Below are 20,827 nucleotides of genomic sequence, written 5' to 3' on the forward strand. Positions count from 1 at the left end.
GCTGATATTATAGACTACTGTATATAGATATACTTCTAAACTAGATAATAATCTATATATAATAATCACAAAACAGTGAAGGACATTACACAATGTATCATTATGTAAAGAGGAGGATTCCTTATTATCACACTGATGATTTCCTTTTTGCCCCAGTTATTTGGGAAGAGACATATCTGAACACCTATTAGCTGAGCAATATTGTGGAAACACTGCTCCTTTATCAAATACAGCAAGCTAAATTGAAGACCTGTGATAAGAGGTGAAAGTTTATTGCCAGAAACAGTGAGAAGGGTTGGAAGAAGGTGTGGAATTGAGAATATGGTGAAGGTGAGCTTATGTGCAATATGTAAGTAATAAGTATTCACTGAAAAAATATAATGGTGAGTGGATGGATTAATGGATTCATGGGTGAATGGATAAATGGATGGATGAGGTAGAAAAATATTGAATATTTCCAACTTTATAATTCTGACAAAGATTTAATCAGGGCTAATACTTGATTGTTACATTGCATTCTGTTACAATCTCTGTTGTACGTTTCCATCTATGAATATGAAAAATAAAGACATAATGTCCTCTAATCACTATCTGTGAGAAGCTAAGGACATATTTTGCTCTGCTTCTTTTATACTATTTCATATTAACGAGACATTTTAAAACATCATGAAAAGTACCAACCTTGAAAGCTGCATTTTGTTTTTCTCATCTCACCTAAAAAAATTAAAAAGACAAGAAAAAAAGAAAATTTAAGTGAAATCCAATTAAGGCAACACGACAGTAAAAAGAGCATTTAAAAAAAAAAAAAACAAACTTTTACCCATTTTCCCTTGACAAAGGAGACACATTTAACTGTGAAGAGAGAAATACTCTGATAAAACTTTTTCTCCCCCAAATAGTTTCTTTTTTAAATATTTTGTGCTTTTTGTACTTCATGATAGTTAGCTTTTTAAAATTTTGGGAGGCAAAGCAATTATCAATGACAATGAGAAAAAGTACAGAGGGGATGTTTAATAAAAATGATAAAACTAAATTACATATAAGAAGAAAATATATAGGCAGCAATTAATCAACCCATGGAAATGTGCCATCATGATAAGAGTTTTTGATAAATTCAGACAAGAGTATTTTAAGAGGCTATTACAATTTACTCTCAGGTTCTGTATTTCTATTCTTGAATGCTGATTAGAACATAGGCTTTTGCTTCTTTTCCCTCTTTGCTCCCGCAGTAATCTGTTCTCCCTTACGGACCAAGTGATTATTGTGTTGTTTATAATAACTGTTCTACATTCCTTATGGAAATTGTAATTATGATGCTGAATATTCAAACTGCAAGCCACTTTTCTCAGGGAAATTGTAATTATGATAATGCAGTATTTACCCAACCAATGTTTTCTAGGCATTGTTCTCTTTGAGGAATGAGGAGGTGAGAGAAAAAGCCCTGAAATAAAACATCCTGTTGGGATCTCAGATATGTATTCTGGAAAAGCATAATAATAATCATAACAATAGCTAATAATTGCTATAGGGCAGGCAAGGTACAATCAGGCTGACATATAGAGGACATACGTGTATATTACATGCTGGTGTATGTGAATTACATATGTTTCTCAATTAACCTTCATTCCAAGGCCCATGAGGTATGTCATATTACTATCAATTTTATAAGATTCAGGAATATTGAGTAATTTACCTAACATCACACAGCTAGTAAATAGTAGAGTAAGGTTTAAAATCAGGTCTGTCAGACTTGAAAGTCTATTTATGAGTTCAATGTCAAAAGCCTCCGTTTCATTCATTGGTATCAGTGCACATTGGTGAACTGATTCACTGACAGTCTCTCTTTTCCAAAACCAGTTTTTTTCAGTATCTGTGAAGTGTAGTCGGCTTCCTGGCAGACAGGCACTGGCTATAACACTTACTCCTAAAAGACAGAACTTCTACTCTTATCCCAAGAATGGAATAAACCTCTGTGCAGAGTGAAATTCAATGCCACATTTTTGAAGGGGAATTTGGCACTATTCATTAAGATTAAAAATTTTCATGCCCTCTGACCCAACAGTTACATTTCTGGAATTTATGCTAGAAGTATACGAGTAGTCATTACAGCATTGCGTTAATAATGAAAACCTATAGAAGCAGCCTGAATGTCCACTAAATACTTTGTGGTACAATAGAATACAATAGGATATTAAAGTTATTAAAAAGCAGGGTTCACACTATGTGTCCTGGAAAAATGCCCATAAAACACTGTTAAGTTAAAACAGCAAGTTGTGAAACTTGTGTCTAATATGATCTTACTTCTGTTAAATGTATACATTTATTTACGTATATGTAATATCTGATTTTGCATAGAAGAAAATCTAGGGGAAGAGATACCAAATACTTAAAGTAATTGTCTTTTAGTAATAAGTTAAAGAAGGAACTCCCCCCCCACCATGATTAATGAATTCTCAGTGCTTGAAATGTTTATAAGTGAATAAGCATTTTTTTGATAAGCAGAAAAATATAAAAAGATAGAATTAAGGACACCCAAAAATAAACACAAAAATTATATTATTTCAAAAAGAAAGCCAACAAAACAAAGTAAAATTCAATGTCAATCACTGAAAAATCTTAGTAAGTGTGCTCTCAGGTAGGATGGGAACTGGGTCTCTCCTAACTCATCTTATCTGCCTGCCTTACTTCCACTTTGCCAGATCTCTACAACCAGGGCCACAAGCAAGGATGGAGACCCACTGGAAATCAGCAGTGATTGTTCAGGAGTTTTTTGATATTAATAATCAGTGACTGAGCACCTACCGTATACAAGTACTTTACAGACATGTTTTTAAATCCCATAATTGCAAGACAGGTATTTTTACTTTCAGCTTTATAAATGAGAAAAATTAAGATCACTGAAATAATTTATTTACCCAAATATTCCAAATTGGCCTGTGTTCTCTCTCTCTCTCTCTTTTTTTAACTTGGCAAATTGACCAGGCTTGATCAAAGAAGAAACTAAGATTAAGTCCCCATACTGGCAGGCTAACTGATCATCAGGAAGAAGTAGAGCTGCCGTCCTACAACGAGGGCAGGGAAGAATTTCTGATATCCAAGTGGTTCACAGAGCATTTCCTAGTATTTTCCTGCCTATTTTTGGTAGTAAAAAGACAAGTACCACAGCCATGACCTAAGAAGGGAATGGTGAGGAGAGGTTCAGACCCCTCAGCAATGGTCTATGCCAGCCTACAAGGTAAGCCACATATATCAGTAGAGGAGCTGGCAGAGGAAGAAGGAATTCTAGAATGGGTAGTAGAAGAGAGAAGACAATAGGAAGACAGTAAGTATCAGTACTGTTGTGGTCTTGACACTAGGTGCATCAGCAGGGGCTGTGGTTCCCACTAATCTTCCTGTTGGAGGTTTTCTGAAGAAAGGTGACCTACTAAGGAATCCCGGAGAAGCTGCTCCCAGATGGAATAAACTTATTATAGGAAGCAAGAAGAGCCAAATGTCACAAGAAATTGACACAGTAGATGGTGCAGGTCATCACCCACATCCCCCTTCAGGACAAGAGCTGCCTCAAGTGTTGGCTTCTGATGGCTCACAGCTGACTTCCTCTCTGGAGATTTTTCTCCTTCTACCAAATGGCACTGACTCACCCAGATTATTCCCTCTCCCACAGGCAGCTTACACCCAATGACTCATCAGTAAAGGAGTACATAGGCCAAGCCCCCTTTTCTCTATCTGGAACACCTTCAATAATATTGATTCCATGTACACTCCCCAACAAACTTCCTGTATAAAAACTTCCATCTCAGAGCCTCTCTCTCTATCATGAAAACTGACCTAAAGCAAGATTACAAAACTCAGAAGACACGGCACTAAACATTGAACACGGATACAACTACCTCTAAAGCCCATATCGTATCCATAATATCTTCCTGTTTTCCATAAAGAACAGCTTAGGGGTGCCTGGGTGACTCAGTTGGTTTAGCATCCAACTTTTGATTTCCACTCAAGTCGTGATTTCAGGGTTGTGAGATTGAGCCCCGGGTCAGGTTCCACGCTTGGCAGGGAGTCTGCCTGGGATTCTCTCTCTCCCTCTCCCTCTGCCCCTCCCCCTGCTCATTCTCTCTCTCTCAAATAAATTTTTTTTAAAAAGCTTAATTTAATTTTCAACATAGCCAATAATGTTATGTTTAAGCTTGTAATTCAGAAAGCATTCTTCAGTGTTACACAGTATCTACAATTATGCCACCATTGGAACATTAAACTAATGTATTTATACCTCTTGAAATCCAGAATGAGATAAATTAATAGACATACATACACACACATACTGATTTTTATTATATTAAAATATATATGTACATACATATGCATATATGGGTGTATATCTGGGTTATAAAACATATCTCAAGACTAATTCCCAGGTTAGTTTGGCCAAAATCCCTAGTTTTGCTAGACCATTTTTTTTTTAAGATTTTATTTATTTATTTGAGAGAGAGAATGAGAAAGAGAGAGCACGAGAGGGGGGAGGGTCAGAGGGAGAAACAGACTCCCCGCTGAGCAGGGAGCCCGATGCGGGACTGGATCCCGGGACTCCAGGATCATGACCTGAGCCAAAGGCAGTCGCTTAACCAACTGAGCCACCCAGGCACCCAGCTAGACCATTTTCAAAGAATAATATGATACTTTTAATCATGCCATTTTTCTAGAAAAAAATTCCAGATTTCTCTGTTTCAGAAAACGTAAACGATTAGTTATGGAACAAGGGCTTACATTTTCTACCATAAATGTAAGGATTTTATCAGGCATGACATGTATTCAGAATAATTTACGGTCCAGCAAAATATTACTTCAGGCAGCATTTACAATCAGAACACAGAAGTTACCTAATTCTATGCAGTTTTGAGGGAATGCCGTTAGGATTTTACAACCAGTGAACAGTGCAACTCAGTGGTCACCATGTCTCTGTGGTCTCTTTTCTGGAAATCATTGTACCCCTTTGCTCTGTTCCCAAAGAAATTCCACATTACCAATTCCTTTTTCTCACTTACCAACTCTTAATACTGGGTCAAATCACCGTACTCTTCTGTCTAAATGTATGTGGCATCATGGACATGAATTTACTCATGTCATCTGGCCATTATACTTCACTAAGGACTCCACATGATAAATAAACCCAAGGTGTTAGATTGTATTCCTCTGACAGAAAACTGAGACAAGAAAATTCCAAGAAACATATTTAACCTGGCCACAGGGAGGGCAGGAAATTGTTGTTACACACAGAAGAAGCCCTTCTAGCTTTAGTTTTATTTTACTTGTCTTCAGTTGGTGGACAAAAGGTTATTATATTATTTCATTGGGGCCTAGGTTTTGAGAAACTCTGAAACATCAGAGGGATGCGAAGAGTTTCAACTTGTGATAACTGGGATAGGAACCTCCCCACAGAAGCTACACTATATATCCCATGTGGAGATGTGGGGCAATAAAGCAAAGCAAGGAACATGGGAAACATTTCAAATGAAGCATAAAGCTGGTGAATTGGCCTTTTTACTAAGAAGTAGCAGGTTTTGTACAGTATACTCCATTCAGTGAGCTTTACATTAAAGACATCCAGGGGCTCCTGGCTGGCTCAGTTGGTTAAGCATCTGCCTTCAGTGCAGGTCATGATGTCAGGGTCCTGGGATTGAGCCCAGAGTCAGGCTCCCTGCTCAGTGGGGAGTCTGCTTGACTCTCTGCCCCTCCCCCTATTCATGTTCTCTCTCTCTCTCAAATAAGTAAAGAAGGGCTTAAGAAAAAAGGGCTCCCAGAAACCTTTATTAGACTATTGTTCACCTAATGATTGATAATGTTGTAGAACTGTACAGTCAGGCATTCTAAATTTATTCTGGGGTCATTCATTATTCTTAAGCAAAGTCATTAACATGTAAACCTGTAAACTTCAGAAAGGCAGCAACATAGACTTACATCAGTTCATTAATCATTATAATTGGGGTTGTAGAAGATACAAAGATGTTCACCACTTACTCACAAGGAGCTTACCTTGACTTAGAATGCCAGTACATCTGGCATCCTCTTAAAACCACATCAGTAAAAGGCTCCTCCATGCCTAGTAAGGAATTTTTTTGGGTTCAGGGAAAAGAGTCAATTTTTGCCCATGACACCCAGAACTAGTATAGCTGAGTGACTGTCAGTACAGAAAGCAACATGTTACACTACATTTAACATCACAGTAGTATACACGAAAATGTGGACCAACAAACAAAGACTTACAGATAAAGGCATGGGATTGACTTTGTAACCCCAGGGTCTCTCCAGGACAGAGCGTATCAGTGGAAAATGATGTTGTAAGAATTTAATTTTGAAATAGTTTTTCAAAGAATACCTAAAATTATTTAATTTTAAATTAAGTAAAAGGGAGAGGTCGGGGAAATGTCTTAACTTGCAGGGTGAATTATTCAGGAACTGGTGGCAGGCTGGAGCCAAAGGGATGGTTTGGAGATGAGGAGGCAGTTTGTAAAAATTGCTGAGGTGGCACTTGCAGGAGAGTAAAGGCAGATTTATTTTATGTTTGTCAGCTCTGGTCCTATTGACAGAGATGGCAAATAGAGTCCATGTTAACTAATGTGAAATCACGCCTTCCTACCATTCTGGGGAAGCAGTATGGTTAAAAAACCACTGAGCAAGGTATCAGGAGGCCAGCGTTTAGTCCATACTCTGTCTCTAAATAGAGGGCAACATTTTCCCTCAACCTGAGGGACAAGTTAAGTCCCAAGAGCCAAGCTAAGCACAGGAAAGGTGTACCACTTGATGTTGTTTAAATAAGAGACAGCTAGTAGAGTGTATCCAAGCCAGCATCCCTGAAGGGGAACCAAAAGGAACATTCAGAAAGACGAAACCTAAATGGAAAGACAAAGGAGAAAGAACAGAATCAAAATGTGTACCAGAACCAAATGTCAGGGAACATATGGAAAACTGGATTAATCCCACAATAGGAGTATGTTTGGATATATGAGGTAGATCCTAGAGATCATATGGCACAGCAAGAAATGTGGATTTGTGTGGACTGTTCAGGAATCACATGGTGCATTTGTGGCCTGATGTCAAGGCTTACTGTAAGCACTGTGCAAAAGGCATGTCTCTCTCTTTCACATGGTAAATGGCACATGGTAAGCACTCAATACACAACTTAGAATGAGTGAATAAATGCAGTGTGAATAGATGAGATAAAAGGGATAGTACTAAATGGGACAAATATAGCAAATAACAGAGTGATGAACTAAAGGTAACAAGATGCATTTGATGAATATGGTTGGTTAAAAAAGCACTGGCCAAGGAATTGGGGAGCCAGGGTGTAATTATAGGTGTCTTATAATTTTAAAACTAGTCCTTAATATCATTTAGTCTTTTAAAATAAGATAAGAAAGTAATATTATGAAAATATGAGATGTTTACTTGGTTCCCCCACCTCACAAAAACCCCCCACTACTTAACACAGAATGATTTGGAAAGGAATATAGAACAAAAGTATGACTTTTTTTTTTAAAGATTTTATTTCTTTATTTGAGAGAGAGAGAGTATGTGGGGAGAGCAGAGGGAAAGGGAGAGAATTTCAAGCAGATTCCCCCACTGAGTGGGGACCCAATGCAGGACTTGATCCCATGACCCTGAGAGCATGACCTGAGCCAAAATCAAGAGTCAGACACTGAACTGACTGAGCCACCCAGGCTCCCCCAGAAGTATGACTTTTGAATCAATAGGAAATGTGATGTGTTTCCCACACATTTTGATGCTATCTTAGGCTTTAATATTACACCTGCAGTAAATAAAGGAAGGTAGGAAATGAACCTGCTTCACTGTTCAGTTGTCATATCAATAGGGAGTATTGCTTTGTTTTGGAAACCAAATTTTATAAGATCCACAAACAAATGGAACATAATCTGGAAGAAAGGCTAAGTTAGTGAAGAAATTCAAAATACTATAAGGAATGACTGAAAGAACTGAACATGATCAGAGGAAACACACAAATTGTTTTGGAACATCTGAATAAGAGTCATAAAATTTTAGAGAGATTTGAAGTAACATGATGAAGAATACTAAAAACTGTCTCAAAATGGCTTTTATTGCTTTAAGACAGGGGCTGGCAAACTACAGGCTGCCAAAACCAGTCTTATTCTTTATACATTGTTTATGTCTGCTCTCTTGCTATAGTAACATATGAGAAGATTAGACAGAGACCATACAGCCAGCAAATACATTTACTATGTGACCATTTACAGAAAAAGTTAGCTGGCCAGTGCCTTGAGAGATAGACAGTCATTCCTTCATTTATTCATTCATTTAGGAAACATGTTTCAAGCATATACAATGACTCTAAAATGTACAAGACACTGGCAAGATATAGATAAGACACAGTATGTAGCTTAGTCTAGGTACATACATACTTGTCATCAGACATAAATAAACTAGGTGACCACTAACAGAGGATATTTTAGGGTGGAGAAAATCATGAAATAAATTATTGGATTCAATGACTTCAAAGCTTTATTTCAAATGCAAAATTCTTTAAGAGGGGGAATTTCATGGAGAAAAAAAGCCTTGAAAAACTGGTAAATGGAAACAGATGGAGAAGTAGGAAGTGGGGTTCCTTTAGGTACAGGTAAGGAGAAGAGTGATCAGAGAATAAAAACCAGTCAATCTGGATAAGCATATAGAGTAGGAGGGAGAAAACACAGAGGAGGTATGTCTGGAAAGACCAGAAAAACCACAGTGTGAAGGGTATTCTATGTGAGGCTTAACATTTTTCAGGTTATTTCAGACAATGAGAAGCTACAAAGTTAAATCCTGGGAATACTGATTTGACAGTGATATGTAGGATGAATTGGAGAAGAAAGAATAGTACAGGCTTAAAATAAGAAAAGCACAAAAACTACAGATTGGATGGGAAGAGAGAAGCAGAAATGGATGTATATTTCACATGAATGACTTATGTTGGGTCCATAGCAACTCAGGCTCTTCAAGAACAGGGAGCAGGGGCTAGGTATGACTGGGGCTGTTCCCTGACTGTATATTTCTTTCTCAGGGCCAGAGGTTTCCTTTATATAAGACCCAAAGAAATATGGTAAAGTCCATCCTTAATGCACAAGGAAGTCCAACACTGGTGGGTAGAAAGTGGTGTCATTCAAAACAGGATCCCTGAGAGTAATTATGGCTATACAAAATGGTGTTCGGAGTCTTAGAGGAGAAGCCATCAGCTTTTTCAGGGCCCTATGAAAAGGCAACAATTGTGAAACGAGTGTATCAAGTCTGGAAGGAATCTGCAGAGCAAAACAAACAACCAGAAGTTCAGTAGTAGAGTTTTGATTAATATGGTAGAAATAGAAAAAAATATGTGAGTCTGTAGGTATTTGTATACCAAGGGCTCAGCCCATTGGTTGGTGAGCTTGAGGCTATTAATGTATTATGTAATGTAATTTAGAAGTGGGTGTGGCTATGAATATAGATAGCAGATCTCAAGGAATATTGGTACAGCCCATAGGATAATTATAACTACTTTTGTGGGGGAGTTCAAGCGTGTCCTTGGCAATTTGGGTTGGAGTGTATGTGTGTATGCATATGTATATGCACATACATATATATATCTCAAATATACAAAACCATGCTTAAGCCTGAATAGGCACCATCAAGAAGAAAAATAGGCAATAATCTTTTCAAAGATTATTATTATTCCCAGATTATAATTGTGGCTCTAAAAGGAAATCTTCATCTTCTGCCCACACTCTACTCAGGGGTGTCCAATGAAAGTGTTTAGCTTGCAGAAAGTTGGTCATATATTGACAAATGAGGAAATCACCCAGATGGCCATTTGTGTTGTACCTCTAACCTAACCATCCTGTTGTACAGAAACCCAAAGCTGCAAATTTGGGGAAGATTTTTGGCCATATCATTAGAGTGCTGCCCTGTAGGTCAAAATGCTCAGGCAATCATTCAGAGTTGTATATTTAATGTTTCCTTTTGTTGTTAATACATTCACAGATGTTTGCATATTGTTATAGACATAGTGAGCATGTCGCAGTGAGTATGTTGCAGTGGGAAGAGCAGTCTGTGGATTCAGATGCACCTAGGCTGAATCCCAGCATTACTACTTATTAACTAGAAAATACTGGGTGAGGTCCTTTCCTTAATCTCTCTGAGCCCCAGTTTTCTTATTTATAAAATGAGAGTTAGTGAGATCATACACAGACAGTGCCTGGCATTTATTACACACAAAAGAAATATCAGTTCCATTTCTTCTTCAATACTGTTTTTGATTATTAAACTATCTCAGCTAGTTGCATTTATCATCATGACATTCAAAATAGGAAAGCATTATTAGAACATCTCAAATGTCTAGTATTCAGACAAAGATGTTCTCACATGGAATGCTTCACATGGAAAGATTTACATGAGAAAACTGATTAGATATGTCTTCGTAAAACAATCATGTCAATAAATCATGTATTAAGTGAGTTTAGCTAGCCACCTACACCACATTATGGCCATTAATAGGTGTTCACTTATATTAAGGACAGACATAATATCCACAGGGAGAGTCAGCCGAATACCAACTAAATACATTTTATATTTCCTATGCTGTGCCTCAGCAATACTTAGAGCAAAGCCTTGAATCTCATGGGGCTCATTCATACGCAATCTGTAGCTCTTCAATACCTGAAACTCTCATACAGGAATACTGTAATTAAGTTCTACAGGCCACACAGTATATTTTAATGGGAAGTGCTAAAGCATAGCAGCTAATAATACTTGTTCTATTTTTAGATACCCTTGATAGGGCTCTTCAACTTGCTGTGTGATCTTTGACAGGTTACTTGACCCTATGCCTCATTTTCCTGATCTGTAAAATGGGGATGGTAATAAATAGTATCCACCTCACTGGGCTACTATGAGGATTAAGTGGGAAATTGCTGCAATTCTAGCACTTGGTAACATTGGAATCATGATTTTTTCACACCTTTTTCCAAATAATATTTGTGGAGATGTATGACATACATGATGATTTGAACAAAAGGACAAAAAGAATAGGAATACTATTGTAAAAGGTGGTGGTTGTGGAGGTGGGGTCTTCTCTGCCATAGAGCTGATCTTCCTCGAGCCCAATCCAGAACCAAGACCTTTGGTTCAAATCCTTCTTTTGTACTTCATCACCTGTAGGATGAAGCTCATTTGCTCTAGGATGTATGTGAGGCCCTTTGTAGGGTAGCCTCTGTCTACCTTGCCAGAAGCACTCACCCTTTCATTTTTAAAGTTGAAATATCTATCACAGGTATCTAGTCTAATATCACAGATCTCTAATCTTTTGTTGTACACAAGATCTTGGATTTCTGCTCTGTCGCTTGTCTTCATACATATTTCCTTCTCCACCCAGCATGCATTCTTCTTCCTTCCTTAATCTCCCATGAAGGAGTATGGGAAGGTTTAGGAAAGGAAGTCTGGACCCTTTGGAAGGTTTCCAAGAAAGGCCAGCATGTTAAAGGCAGTAGAGACTCATAGGGAGGCCTATGGATTCCAGACAGTGGGAAGTCAGGATCCTCAGAGAATCCCACCTGGGAAGGAGGCAGCCCATGCAGAGAATCTCCGAGCGCACAAAGCCATTAACACAGACAAGAATTTGGAGGTGAATGAAAAAAAGAGGGGTTTGTCACCTCCCAGCCCCAACCACTAAATTAATGTTGAATGTTGATTTATGCTAATGACACTTAGTAATGTAATTCTCTGTAAGAGCATCTGTACAATATTTCAGATATTCCCAGAGGTGCTTAGAGAGAGGGAGTAAGTCAACCAGATAATATTGTGTGAAATTAATTAAACAGTGACTTTAATATAAGGAAGCTCTGAATTGGAAAATACATCTGTTTTTTATAAGCATTTTCTTCCAACACACCTGCAGTGTTTAGGTTTGCCTAGAATTCTTGTGGTAAAAGATTTTGGAGTAGAAAAAGCTACAATCTTAACCTAATGCATAAAAGGTTATTCAGCTTGTGGGCAGAATTACATCTATGAAAATTCTTTTGTATATTTTCATATTCACTAAAATAAAACATTATACAACATGTAGAAATTTGCACATATTAAATTAGTGATAAAGAGTACTATAATACTTATTTCTATTTTAAACTGTTAGATAATTTCAAAGCTATATTTAGATAATTTTGTAAATTTAGTAATTTTTAATAATGTAATAAGGAAATCTACCATCAAAACAAAAACTAGAGAACTGGCATCATGCTCCTCCTCAATCCCAGACAAATGATTCCCTTGAACCCATTTCCTCAAGCAAACAGCAATCCGAATTCCACATACATTATTCTCTTCCTTTCCATTATATGTAGTGTTATATCTATAAGCATTCATATACAAAGGATATATATATGTATATATTGCATATATATATATGAAAGTACATTTATAGTGTTTTTAATTAAAAAGTAATCATCTTGTATTTATTTGGGCTTTTTTCAGTTAGCGTTTTATTGTAGTTACTGATATATTTGCACCTGCTTCTGCCTTTTAATTTATTTCAATCTGACATTCTGTTCTATACTTTTTTTTTTTTTTGAGAGAGGGAGAAAGCATGAGCATGTGTGTGTTTGCATGTGCAAGCAGAGTAAGAAGGGCTGGGAGAGGGGCAAAGGGAGAGGGAGAGAGTCTTAAGCGGGGCTCCACAGCCAGTACAGAGCTGGATATGGGGCCTAGTCTCATGACCCTGCGATCATGACCTGAGCCAAAGTCAAGAGTCAGATATTCAACTCAATGAGCCACTTAGGCACCCTCTGTTCTATACTTTTTATTTATTTATTTTTTTTACTATGTTATGTTAATCACCATACATCATTAGTTTTTGATGTAATGTTCCATGATTCATTGTTTGCATATAACACCCAGTGCTCCATTCAGTATGTGCCCTCTTTAATACCCATCACCAGGCTAATCTGTCCCCCCACACCCCTCCACTCTAGAACCCTCAGTTTGTTTCTCAGAGTCCATAGTCTCTCATGGTTTGTCTCCCCCTCTGATTTCCCTCCCTTCATTTTTCCCTTCCTGCTATCCTCTTCTTTTTTTTTTTTTTTTTTTTAACATATAATGTATTATTTGTTTCAGAGGTACAGGTCTGTGATTCAACAGTCTTACACAATTCACAACGCTCACCATAGCACATACCCTCCCCAGTGTCTATCACCCAGCCACCCCATCCTCCCACCCCCCACCACTCCAGCAACCCTCAGTTTGTTTCCTGAGATTAAGAATTCCTCATATCAGTGAGGTCATATGATACATGTCTTTCTCTGATTGACTTATTTCGCTCAGCATAACACCCTCCAGTACCATCCACGTCATTGCAAATGGCAAGATCTCATTCCTTTTGATGGCTGCGTAATATTCCATCGTATATATATACCACCTCTTCTTTACCCATGCATCTTTCGATGGACATCTTGGCTCTTTCCACAGTTTGGCTATGTGGACATTGCCGCTATAAACATCAGGGTGCACATACCCCTTCGGATCCCTACATTTGTATCTTTGGGGTAAATACCCAGTAGTGCAATTGCTGGGTCATAGGGTCAGTCTATTTTCAACTTTTTGAGGAACCTCCATACTGTTTTCCAGAGTGGCTGCACCAGCTTGCATTCCCACCAACAGTGTAAGAGGGTTCCCTTTCTCCGCATCCCCGCCAACATCTGTCATTTCCTGACTTGTTAATTTTAGCCATTCTGACTGGTGTGAGGTGATATCTCATTGAGGTTTTGATTTGGATTTCCCTGATGCTGAGTGATGTTGAGCACTTTTTCATGTGTCTATTGGCCATTTGGATGTCTTCTTTAGGAAATGTCTGTTCATGTCTTCTGCCCATTTCTTGACTGGATCATTTGTTCTTTGGGTGTTGAGTTTGATAAGTTCTTTATAGATTTTGGATACTAGCCCTTTATCTGATATGTCATTTGCAAATATCTTCTCCCATTCTGTCAGTTGTCTTTTGGTTTTGTTGACTGTTTCTTTTGCTGTGCAAAACCTTTTTATCTTGATGAAGTCCCAAGAGGTCATTTTTCCCTTGCTTCCCTTGCCTTTGGCGATGTTTCTAGGAAGAAGTTGCTGCCTCTGAGGTCGAAGAGGTTGCTGCCTGTGTTCTCCTTTAGGATTTTGATGGACTCCTGTCTCACATTGAGGTCTTTCAACCCTTTGGAGTCTATTTTTGTGTGTGGTGTAAGGACATGGTCCAGTTTCATTCTTCTGCATGTGGCTGTCCAATTTTCCCAACACCATTGGTTGAAGAGACTGTCTTTTTTCCATTGCACATTCTTTCCTGCTTTGTCAAAGATTAGTTGACCATAGAGTTGAGGGTCCATTTCTGGGCTCTCTATTCTGTTCCATTGATCTATGTGTCTGTTTTTGTGCCAGTACCATACTGTCTTGATGATGACAGCTTTGTAATAAAGCTTGAAGTCTGGAATCGTGACGCTGCCAGCTTTGGTTTTCTTTTTCGACATTCCTCTGGCTATTCAGGGTCTTTTCTGGTTCCATACAAATTTTAAGATTATTTGTTCCATTTCTTTGAAAAAAGTGGATGGTATTTTGATAGGGATTGCATTGAATGTGTAGATTGCTCTAGGTAGCATTGACATCTTCACAATATTTGTTCTTCCAATCCATGAGCGTGGAACGTTTTCCATTTCTTTGTGTCTTCCTCATTTTCTTTCATGATTATTTTATAGTTTTCTGAGTACAGATCCTTGCCTCTTTGGTTAGATTTATTCCTAGGTATCTTATGGTTTTGGGTGCAATTGTGAATGGGATTGACTCCTTAATTTCTCTTTCTTCTGTCTTGTTGTTGGTGTATAGGAATGCCACTGATTTCTGTGCATTGATTTTATATCCTGTCACTTTACTGAATTCCTGTATGAATTCTAGCAGTTTTGGGGTGGAGTCTTTTGGGTTTTCCACATAAAGTATCATATCATCTGCAAAGAGTGAGAGTTTGACTTCTTCTTTGCCGATTTGGATGCCTTTGATTTCTTTTTGTTGTCTGTTGCTGTGGCTAGGACTTCTAATACTATGTTGAATAGCAGTGGTGATAGTGGACATCCCTGCACGTTCCTGACCTTAGGGGGAAAGCTCTCAGTTTTTCCCCATTGAGAATGATATTTGCTGTAGGTTTTTCATAGACGGCTTTTATGATATTGAGGTATGTACCCTCTATGCCTATACTCTGAAGAGTTTTGATCAAGAAAGGATGCTATACTTTGTCAAATGCTTTTTCTGCATCTATTGAGAGGGTCATATGGTTCTTGTTCTTTCTTTCATTAATGTATTGTATCACGTTGATTGATTTGCGGATGTTGAACCAACCTTGCAGCCCAGGGATAAATCCCACTTGGTCGTGGTGAATAATCCTTTTAATGTACTGTTGGATCCTATTGGCTAGTATTTTGGTGAGAATTTTTGCATTCATGTTCATCAAGGATATTGGTCTGTAATTCTCCTTTTTGATGGGATCTTTGTCTGGTTTGGGGATCAAGGTAATGGTGGCCTCATAAAACGAGTTTGGAAGTTTTCCTTCCATTTCTATTTTTTGGAACAGTTTCAGAAGAATAGGTATTAATTCTTCTTGAAATGTTTGGTAGAATTCCCCTGGGAAGCCATCTGGCCCTGAGCTCTTGTTTGTTGGGAGATTTTTGATTACTGCTTCCATTTCCTTAGTGGTTATAGGTCTGTTCAGGTTTTCTATTTCTTCCTGGTTCAGTTTTGGTAGTTGATACATCTCTAGGAATGCATCCATTTCTTCCACATTATCTAATTTGCTGGCATATACTTGCTCATAATATGTTCTTATGATTGTTTGTATTTCTTTGGTGTTGGTTGTGATCTCTCCTCTTTCATTCATGATTTTATTTATTTGGGTCATTTCTTGTTTCTTTTTGATAAGTCTGGCCAGGGGTTTATCAATCTTATTAATTCTTTCAAAGAACCAGCTCCTAGTTTCATTGATCTGTTCTACTGTTCTTTCGGTTTCTATTTCATTGATATCTGCTCTGATCTTTATTATTTCTCTTCTCCTGCTGGGTTTAGGCTTTATTTGCTCTTCTTTCTCCAGCTCCTTTAGGTGTAGGGTCAGGTTGTGTATTTGAGACCTTTCTTGTTTCTTGAGAAAGGCTTGTATTGCTATATACTTTCCTCTTAGGACTGCCTTTGCTGCATCCCAAAGATTTTGAACAGTTGTGTTTTCATTTTCATTGGTTTCCATGAATTTTTTAATTCTTCTTTAATTTCCTGGTTGACCCATTCATTCTTTAGTAGGATGCTCTTTAGCCTCCATGTATTTGAGTTCTTTCTGGCTTTCCTCTTGTGACTGAGTTCTAGTTTCAAAGCATTGTGGTCTGAAAATAGGCAGGGAATGATCCCAATCTTTTGGTACTGTTTGAGACCTGATTTGTGGCCTAGGATGTGATCTATTCTGGAGAATGTTCCATGGGCACTCGAGAAGAATGTGTATTCCATTGCTTTGGGATGGAATGTTCTAAATATATCTGTGAAGTCCGTTTGGTCCAGTGTGTCATTTAAAGTCTTTATTTCCTTGTTGATCTTTTGCTTAGATGATCTGTCCATTTCAGTGAGGGAGGTGTTAAAGTCCCCTACTATTATTGTATTGTTGTTGATGTGTTTCTTTGCTTTTGTTATTAATTGCCTTATATAATTGGCTGCTCCCATGTTAGGGGCATAGATATTTACAATTGTTAGATCTTCTTGTTGGATAGACCCTTTAAGTAGGATATAGTGTCCTTCCTCATCTCTTATTACAGTCTTTGGTTTAAAATCTAATTTGTCTGATAGAAGGATTGCCACCCCAGCTTTCTTTTGGTGTCCATGAACATGGTAAATGGTTTTCCACCCCCTCACTTTCAACCTGGGGGTCTCTTTGGGTCTAAAATGAGTCTCTCGCAGACAGCATATTGATGGGTCTTGTTTTTTATCCAATCTGATAGCCTTGTCTTTTGATTGGAGCATTTAGCCCATTTACATTCAGGGTAACTATTGAAAGATAGGAATTTAGTGCCATTGTATTGCCTGTAAGGTGACTGTTACTGTATATTGTCTGTGTTCCTTTCTGGTCTATGTTGCTTTTAGGCTCTCTCTTTGCTTAGAGTACCCCTTTCAATATTTCTTGTATGGCTGGTTTCGTGTTTGCAAATTCCTTTAGTTTTTGTTTGTCCTGGAAGCTTTTCATCTCTTCTTCTATTTTCAATGACAGTCTAGCTGGATATATTATTCTTGGCTGTATAGTTTTCTCATTTAGTGCCCTGAATATATTATGCCTGTCCTTTCTGGCCTGCCATGTCTCTGTGGATAGGTCTGTTGCCAATCTAATGTTTCTACCATTGTAGGTTACATATCTCTTGTCCCGAGCCACTTTCAGGATTTTCTCTTTGTCTCAGAGACTTGTAAGTTTTACTATTACATGTCGGGGTGTTGACCTTTTTTTATTGATTTTGAGGGGGTTCTCTGTGTCTCCTGGATTTTGATACCTGTTTCTTTCCCCAAATTAGGGAAGTTCTCTGCTATCATTTGCTCCAATATACCTTCTGCCCCTCTCTCTCTTTCTTCTTCTTCTGGGATCCCAATTATTCTAATATTGTTTTGTCTTACGGTATCACTTATCTCTCGAATTCTGCCCTCGTGATCAGTAGTTGTTTCTCTTTTTCTCAGCGTCTTTATTCTCCATCATTTGGTCTTCTATATCACTGATTCTCTCTTCTGCCTCATTTATCCTAGCAGTTAGAGCCTCCATTTTTAACTGCACCTCATTAATAGCCTTTTAATTTCCATTTGGTTAGATTTTAGTTCTTTTACTTCTCCAGAAAGGGTTTCTCTAATATCTTCCATGCTTTTTCCAAGACCAGCTAGTATCTTTATAATCATCCTTCTGAACTCTAGTTCCGACATCTTACTAATGTCCGTATTGATTAGGTCCCTGGCAGTTGGTACTGCCTCTTGTTCTTTTTTTTGAGGTGATTTTTTCCGTCTTGTCCTTTTGTCCAGAGGAGAATAGATGAATGAGAGAACAAAATGCTAACAGGGTAACAACGAACCCAGAAAAATATATAGTAAACAAATCAGAAGAGACCTTCCAGAAAGTCGTCACTTTTCTGTTCAGAGAGTTGCTGCTATTCTTTTCTTTGATTTCCTGTTGAGTTCATAGGTGTTCAGAATGGTTTGATCCCTATCTAGCTGAATTCCTGGGACCAGATGAAATTTAGGTCTCTTACTCCTCTGCCATCTTGCTCTGCTGTTCTATACTTTTTAAAATAATAACCCCCTCCATTTATTTTTTCCATTCTTTTTAAACAAATACATCATATTCATAGATTTCCACTCCTCAAACACATCTCCTGGTACTCTTATTCTAGACTTTTAATTTTGTTTTAGTTTAGATATATTTTATCTTTTTCTTTGCTCTTAATTTTTAAAATGACAGTTTTTAACATAGAATAAAATAATTTTTAAAACACCACATATTTCTTACAAAATCTCCTGAGACCTATCTATCTTCTTCTTTAAATACTTTACCCAAACTATTCCCAGTGTGGGTCTTTGGTAAGTTCCAGAGGCTTTGTATAATAAAGTAGACCATCTCTTCACATTTAAATAACAGCTGGTTATCAAATTCTAGGCCTTAAGTGCTTTGAATATTTAAAAACACTCCACTGTTTTCTTGTATTCAACATTGCAGTTGAAAAATCTGATATTAAAAAAAGAATCTGATATTAGTCTGTTTCTTGTTTCTCTCTTTTTTAAAATTAAGTTTTAAATTTCAATTCCAGTATAGTTAACACACAGTTATATTCATTTCAGATATACAATATTGTGATTCAACAATTCTATAAGTTACTCAATTCTCATTAGGATAACTATTCTTAATCCCTATCAACTATTTCTCCCCCCACCACCCACTTCCCCTCTGGTAACCATTAGTTTGTTCTCTATAATTAAGAGTCTGTTTCTTGGTTTGTTTCTTTCTCCTTCTGTTTTTCCTTTGCTTGTTTGTTTTGTTTCTTAAATTCCACATATAAGTGAAATCATATGGTATTTATCTTTTCTGACTAAGCTTATTTTGCTTAGCATTTTACTCTCTAGCTCCATCCATGTTGTTGCAAGTGGCAACATTTAATTCTTTTTTATGGATGAATAGTATTCCATTCCATTAATGGAATATTCCATTCCACATCTTCTTTACCCATTCATCTATTGATGGACACTTGGTGTGCTTCCATAATTTAGCTATTGTAAACAATGCTGCAATAAATGTAGGGGTGCATGTATCCCTTTGAATTAGTGTTTTTGTATTTTGTGGGTAAATATCCAGTAGTGCAATTACTGGATCATAGGGTAGGTCCATTTTTAACTTTTTGAGGAACCTCCATACTGTTTTCCACAGTGGCTGCACCAGTTTGTGCTCTCACCAACTTCACAAGGGTTCCTATTTCTCCATATCCTTGCCAATAGTTATTGTTTCTTGTGTTTTTGATTCTAGCCATTCTGACAGATGTGAGGTGATATCTCATTGTAGTTTTGTTTTGTATTTTCCTGATGATGAGAGATGTTGAGTGTCTTTTCATGTGTCTGTTGGCCATCTGTATTTCTTCTTTGGAGAAAGGTCTGTTCATGCCTTCTACCTATTTTTAATTGGATTGTTTTTTGGGTGTTGAGTTATATAAATTCTTTATATATTTTGGATACTAACCCTTTATCAGATATTTCATTTGCATATATCTTCTCCCATTTACTAGTTTGTCTTTCAGTTTTATAGTTTGCTTCACAGTGCAGAAGCTTTTTATTTTGATGTCGTCCCAATAGTTTATTTTTCCTTTTTTTCCCTTGCCTGCAAAGACATATTTAGAAAGAAGTTGCTACGTTCATAATCCAAACAGTATGATTCTTGTTTCTTTGATGTGATCTATTTCCTCCTATTCATTCTTTCATTCAATTAATATTTACTAAATGCCTACTATGTGATGCACTAAGTTAGGCAATAGGGATACAGGAGTGAACAAGATGCATAGCCACACATTCTTGAACGTTGCCCTCTAGTGGTATGCACTTAACACAGGCAAACATGTTTTTAAGGCCAATGTTAATGAAAGCATTACCTTCCTTTCATAATCTTAAAGGCTTGGTGCTCAGAATCTCTACACCTATACCATTTGCTTCACCTGATTTGCTCCTTACCTCAACTCCAAGTTCCTGTTAGATTGTAATTAACCTCACCTGAAGTGATTTAAAATTCACTTGATTTACCTAAATGAGATTTCTCTTTCTCATAGCTGTTAAAAAGTTATACAGAAGTAAATTCACATAGAGGTTAATTTTATATAAGAAGAACTCATAATTGAAGGTTCGTGGGGAGGAATTGCTATATTCAACTTCATGCCTCTACTCTGAATTGAGAAATGTAGAGAAGGCACAAAAGCTGTTACACTTCATAATGCTGTTTTCCTCTTTCTAGACAAATAAAATTAGGCTTTGTGGCTGGTAAGAAGCTCTGTGCAGCTTAGGGAAAATGAAGCAGAAGGAAATGAAGTGAACAAAAGATAAATATTCAAAATACAATTTTGCCCTGGAAGTCTCAAATATACTAAATCCTCTATGAATTGTGTTTCTTTCCATAAAAAAACAGGATATGCTCACAGACAAATATATATGCATGTGTTTCATTAACATACTTTTCTGGATAACCACAGCAAGGCTTAGCTATAGACTCCAAGAAGCCAAAAGAAAATGGACCCAG

At 37.4% G+C, this 20,827-nt stretch overlaps 1 protein-coding gene across 6 annotated transcripts in view; it reads right to left on the reverse strand.

Moving 5' to 3' along the window:
- LOC118544846 (leucine-rich repeat and immunoglobulin-like domain-containing nogo receptor-interacting protein 2) overlaps nt 1-20,827 on the reverse strand; it is a 1,211,198-nt gene that overhangs the window by 404,993 nt on the left and 785,378 nt on the right. For 5 of the 6 annotated variants that reach the window (XR_013443711.1, XM_078061337.1, XM_078061338.1 and 2 more), the window contains one exon: nt 682-714. The exons of the other annotated variant lie outside the window; for it this stretch is intronic. The gene's annotated coding sequence lies outside the window, so the exon portion shown is untranslated. The remainder of the gene's footprint in view (nt 1-681; nt 715-20,827) is intronic. 6 annotated transcript variants of the gene reach the window in all.

Source organism: Halichoerus grypus, chromosome 14 (genome assembly GCF_964656455.1).
Source record: "Halichoerus grypus chromosome 14, mHalGry1.hap1.1, whole genome shotgun sequence".
Classification (NCBI taxonomy): Eukaryota; Metazoa; Chordata; class Mammalia; order Carnivora; family Phocidae; genus Halichoerus; species Halichoerus grypus.